The following is a 6,247-nucleotide window of genomic DNA, read 5'->3' as shown; positions in this document are numbered from 1 at the left end:
CTTCTCCAAGGAGCATTCATTCAGTGAAATTGATTAAACTGTACACACACTTCCCAATACTCAGAAAGTTTTTGTAAAACCAATAACCGGAGCAGCTCCCTTCTAACCTAGTAGAAGACAGCAAAGCTCAGTGTGAGCCCCGGCCAAACAGACTAGAGTCACCCTAAATGAAGCCATTGGGGTAAGGCTTACCTTCATTCATCACTGCTTGTTCCTGGAGCGCCTTACAGTGGTGGAAAAACAACAAGAGCACTGAAATAAAAAAAACAAATTAAAAGAATGATACAATAAGGACGACTAATGCACCTGTCACTTTAAGTTTCCGTAGCATCTATAAATAATAACAAGACCCTTTAAATAGCACACACCCAAAAAGAGTTACGCTGTAGGATTAAAATAATATAAATACAAATAAAAAGAGAAGGCCAAAGTAAGATCATGAGCGGTAATACATTGCAGCACCAGTGAGCAAAGTAGCCCAGTGTGTGGAGCGCCTGCTGCTTAGAGTGCGCAATGAATGCAATAAATATTCCAGGTGCAACACTGAGGTGCACCATAATTGTTGTATGGATAAATATTAATTTAGAGGTTTGTAAGTTATGAAGACTCTTGGCCTGTGCCACCACTGAGTGAGATAGCTGAATGGTAGTGCATCTGCCACTGCGAGCAGCCACAGACACGTGTAAAGAGGGTCTAAAGTATTTAATAAAACAAGAGCAAAACACCAACCATCTTAAAGAAAAGGTGTGCTTTAAAAAAAAAATAAACATACATATACATTGCACCACCGGTGAGCGAGGTAGCTCAGTGAGTATAGAGCCTGCGGCTGAGAGTGCGCAATGAATTAAAGAAATATACCAAGGGCAACACCGAGATGCAACATAAATGTTGTAGAGAAAAATATTAATTTAGAGTTTTGCATTTTATAATTCTCACCGCATGCACCACCACTGAGTGAGATAGCGGAATGGTTGTTCATCTGCCGCTGTGAGCAGCCATAGCACGTGTAAGAGGGCCCAAACCCTTTAATAAAACAAGAACATAACACCCATGATTCTAAAGTAAAGGTGTGCTTTATAAAAAGGAAAACATACAAATACATTTCACCACCAGTGCAAGAAGAAAAGAAAAAAAAAAAAGAACATTCTGAAAACGCGAGCTGAGGCAATAGAAAAATATAATGCGCTGCTACTAAGATCAGTGTCCAGAAAGGACTGAAATTTAAAATGTCAACATTTGAGTGTGAATGCTGTGTGTTTAGAAACGAACGTGCCATCATCTGTTCATTTTTTTTTAGGAAAGACAAACAAAAAGTTTCTGAAAACACAAGTCGAGGGAACCAAATGCTGGGTGTGTTGCTAAACTAAAATTGCCAAGAAAACACATTTGACGGACAGAATGCGGAACCAATCTAACATTCACCCCCCAGTCACAGATCTGGGTTAGATCCATCAATTCTTTTGCTCACCATGCCACCCCAGTTTGGACCTAGCCATATGCAAATCAGTCTGGACCCTGTTCCTGGCTGAGGAGGGGTGATACCCCGAAACTGGTCCCAGGATGCTTGTTTCCAGTCCAGGGAAGACCTGGCCTGGCAGTTCGGGCTGGACTGTTTCCTGGGGAACACGGTCAAGACTGATTTCCATATGGCTGGGTCTAAACTGGGGTGGCATGGCCATCTCCCTATGTATGAGCCGGCCCTGTTTGTATTAAAGAACTGTTAGCTTCTCTTACTGTTGTGTTATCAGTGAACCCTTGTGAACAGGCGTTGAGCTGCAGCCTAGAGCATATTATGGTGTATTTACTGCAAACATCTCGTGCTCTTTGATCGTTTCTTAACGCCCTTCTACTGCTTCTCAGTTTAGTAAACAAAAGGCATTACTTTTACTCCATACAATTGTACTCTGTGGGCACAACTGTTCCTGCAGCAAGCTGCACGTTTAGAAATGGTGCTTGTTCAGGGAAAAATAAAAGTAACTTGAAAATATGTACAAAGAAAAATAACAACTGAAGAGCGCAAATATTTAACCATGAACCCCGATTAGATTAAAATGAAAAATTATAGGAAGAGAAAACTCTAGCAGAGGATGGTTTCGATCCATCGACCTCTGGGTTATGGGCCCAGCACGCTTCCGCTGCGCCACTCTGCTGCTCTGTGGTTACGGCGTCAGGTCTGCTATATCATGCTGCGCGCAGCGGTGACTGCGTAGGGACGCTGAGATTAGCCAATCAGAAAACAGCGACTCATGACACTCCAAACACTTGCCAGGGCAGAGATTTACCGCTAGAAATGCTACATTGGATTATCTCCTCCCTTCTCCTTTGCGGAAACATGGTAGAACCGACGAGTGTGAGAAATGGGATGGGAAAAGAAGACGAATTCACACACTCGCTTCCCTTGTGCCACATTTAGGAAATGTCTTGCCGACTCGCACTGTCAGTGGACAGACGTTTGCCACTTTCAAAATACAGATCCCCCTTTTATTTCCTTTTCTCATCACCCAGGCTGGAGATGCTGGTCTTTGAGTACGTCCTGGAACCCGCGATCGCTGCCAAGATCCAAAGGAAGCTCCGGGGCACTTAGTAAAGAATTTTTTTTTTTTTCCTGAGGAAATTGCAAAAAAAAAAAAGAGACAGCCCCCATTATTCCAGGGAATTTCACCACCAACGAACCTAACTGGAGTGTTAACTTGTGCTCGGTTGCAGGAGCCTGAGCCCACTGAGTTGTCTGCCCCAAAGAACAACTCGGACTTTAGTACCAGATGTTGCTCGCATCTTGAGTCATATTGTAGTTCGCCACCTTTAACTGTGGAATTACATTTTGTATTTTATCTTTAAAGTGATACCGACGCCTGGACGTGGATCGTCAGTGCATGTATTTACTTCTGGCAAACTTAGCCTTGGACAAAGCCACCAATTGCCCCCTAAAGACAACCTTTGTTGCTTGACCACAGCTGCGGCTTACTGTCGATGTATCCTACATCACAAACCCTCGGCCCAGAGATGGAACATTCTGACTTCCACGGGATGCAAGTGGGGAGTGATAGAAGTAGACGGGATTGAAATTAGAGCCTGTGTCTTCTCAGTAAATGGCACCATGGGAAACAGCACCCCTGGAAGTGACATAACAACACCTCGCACATCATATGTATCACTTAGGAAGCCACTGGGCAGCTAGAGAACGTGTTTAAAGGTTGAGGGCACGTCACCCCTATGATTTAAGTTCCCCAGCTCCATGCATGAAGGTTTCACCCACTTAAGTATTTTTCCTTTCTATTTTGGGGTGTTTATATTTGGTTATCCAATTTTAAGTTCAGGATTACAGTACCAGAATTCTAAGAAAAAACACCTTGACTGGCTATAAAGGCAGTACGTCATCAACTAATTGTAGGAACAAGTATCTAGGGCCCTGGTGTAGGAAGAGGAAAGCAGAACCAATCACCAGTGCTGCTTGGTGTGTTCTGTGTATGCATTCATGTGAAGGTAAAAAGTGACACACGGAATTCAGTGTGATGTTTTTTCCACCACTAGTGCAAGGAGGGTAGAATCTGGGGCAAGTTAGGTTTGGATGAGCGTCCTTGAACTACACTTGGAAAAATGAAATGTTTACAAGTTATCAATTTAAAGAAGAGAGGTATAAATCAGGTGACCTAGTGTAACTCCAATTTGAAGATAGCTATGACATTTGTAGCTGTGTTTTAGTACATGAATTTCATACAAAGTGCTAAGTTTGACTTTTTTTTTACCACTTGGCACTTGCAAGTCTGTCTGAATAACTACAACTACATTCTGAGATATACAGAGATTTCTTTGATATGCACTGGCTGCCCAGGAGCACACAGGGAGCTTGCTTCCATATGGGGAGGCTTCCCCATCCCTTGACGAAGTCCCAGTTTTGGAGGGTGGTTCCTAGATGAGGTTTGGAGGGCACATGGGTTAGGCAGAACTGGCCATCTCAGCTGAGGGACGTTGTGTCATACCATTGGGACGTTTCTCAGCAAGTTCAGATCTTTTAATGGAACAGTGCTGGAAGTTCAGGACAGTTGAAACAGCTTAAAATTATTGTAACAGCACTTTGCATTAGCAGTTTCCAAATTCTCTACCAGGTTGTAGCACTTTTAGTGGGACAGTAAAGGCATTTTTCAACCTCCTAGCAGGGCTGCTGCACTTTTTGTAGAATTCTAACAACACTTTTTAAAAGTCCCTACTTTATTATATAGTTTGTGAGACTTTACCCTGTGCCTGCAGTTGGTCTACAAAAATCAGAAAAAAATCTACTCCACGTTACACTGGTGACCTTACCAGCCCCTTCAGAATTCTCTGGGTGTCTGTTTACTCCTCTGTAGGATGGTGTATAACACTAAACCCCGAACCCCCATGACTAAAACAACTGCAAACCCCCACACCGCCCCTAAAACCTAAAACTACCCCGACCCCCCACCCCGCCCCTAAAACGACCCCAACCCCCACTCCTGCTCCTAAAACTAACCCGCCCCTAAAAACTAAAATTACCCCAACCCCTGCCTTTAAAACTACTTGACCCCCACACGCCCTAAAACCTAAAAATACCCCAACCCCGCCACCCGCACCTAAAAATTAAAATTACCACAACCCCCACCCTGCCCCTAAAACTACCCCAACCCCCACATCTGCCGTTAAAACCTAAAATTACCTCTACCCCAACCCCTAAAAAACTAAAAATACCCTGACCCCCACCCCTTACCGCTAAAACTAGCCCCCAACGCTACCCAGTCCCACTTACCTGACCACGTCTTCTCCGATCCGGAGTCTGTTTTCCTCTGCCTTAACCACGCATGTTCGTTGTTCTGGACCTGTGTGGTTAAGGCAGAGGAAAGCAGGGACGTTGTTCATGAAAGTGTTGTTCTGTTTTTGTGGATCACGACCGTCCGTCGTTGTTAGGAGTCGTGGTTTAGGCTGCTTCCCATACACCCCAACTGCTGCCCGCCTAAAAAGCAAATTAAGGGGCAATGGAAAACAGATAAAAATATCCGCTTGTTTCTCACAGTGCAGCTGGTGTAAACATCGTAGTGTCCTCCTTTCTGAGGTGTGATTCCAGTTTCCTGTTGTATGAGCCTTTGTTACTGTTTCCTCTTGTCTGGGATGGGTTTTCTTGTGTGAGCCTTTTGTTACAGTTTCCTCTAGTCTGAGATGTTGGTGCAGTTCCTTTCCCTGGTGTTTACTTTGCTACAGTTTGCTGTTGCCTGAGGATTCGTTACTTTCTTCTTTCTTGGACTTTGTTACAGTTTTCTGTGTCTTGAGTCTTTGTTACAGTTTCTTCTTGTTCTAAAGGTTGATACAGTTTCTTGTGGGACGCTTTGTTACAGTTTCCTCTAGCTGAAACGTTGTTGCAGTTTTCTACTTTCCAACAGTGTTGCAGTTTTATCTTGTCTCAGATGTTGTTACAGTTCCATTAACCTTGATACTTTGATGCAGTTTTCCACTATCCGACACATTGTTGCTGTTTCTTTTTGTCTGAGGTTCTGTTGCGGTTCCCTCTCCCCAGACACATTGTCCGATTTTTCTGAAGAAAGTGACACTGTTGCAGGGTTTCCTTATCCAAAGCTGGTCCAGGAACGAAGAATTAGTCCGAAAACTAACCTAAAACGTTGTATTAGTAAAAGAGAGATAATGAAGGGCGAGCCGAGCAGCGTGAGCTGGAGATATTGAGTATACATGAACGAGGCAGCAGAGGGGAGAGAGCGGCCACTGGAATGGAAGAAACATGTGATGTACCCGTTCATCTTACTCTGTTTTACTAACACTGTGTTCTAAATCTCATCTTACATATCCACTGTACCCAACGACGACATTAGCTCAGGAATATACTTTTCAAATAGTGTAGAAAGCAGTGAACATCCGTCTCTGTGGCGCAATCGGTTAGCGCGTTCGGCTGTTAACCGAAAGGTTGGTGGTTCAAGCCCACCCAGGGACGTGCAATTTTATTTCCTGTTATTTATTCATTAGCGCAATCGGCGAAAATGCCAAAATCGGCATAACAAAGGACTGCACAGTAAGTTTCTCACTCATTTTAACTGCTAGCCTTGAGAACCTTTTTAGTCATGTGAAACGCTTGCACTGTTTCCTTTGCCAGTTAAGAATGGTATGTTGCAGTTGCTGGTGGCAGAGTGCCCAGCACACACCTGGCAAACAGACGTGTGATGCAATACTGCAGCAATACTCCACACGCACAGGAAGGCGCATGCGCCACGACAATGAGCAGTGAGCA

At 44.0% G+C, this 6,247-nt stretch overlaps 1 non-coding gene across 1 annotated transcript; it reads left to right on the top strand.

The window, feature by feature from the left end:
• The first annotated feature begins 5,879 nt into the window (after positions 1 to 5,879).
• Positions 5,880 to 5,953, top strand: TRNAN-GUU (transfer RNA asparagine (anticodon GUU)). Its single transcript has one exon. It is a non-coding gene; the product is annotated as a tRNA-Asn (tRNA).
• The last annotated feature ends 294 nt before the right edge of the window (positions 5,954 to 6,247 follow it).

Source organism: Pleurodeles waltl, chromosome 12 (genome assembly GCF_031143425.1).
Source record: "Pleurodeles waltl isolate 20211129_DDA chromosome 12, aPleWal1.hap1.20221129, whole genome shotgun sequence".
NCBI lineage: Eukaryota > Metazoa > Chordata > Amphibia > Caudata > Salamandridae > Pleurodeles > Pleurodeles waltl.
Note: the sequence above shows the minus strand (reverse complement) of the source record. Positions and strands in the feature narration are given on the sequence as shown.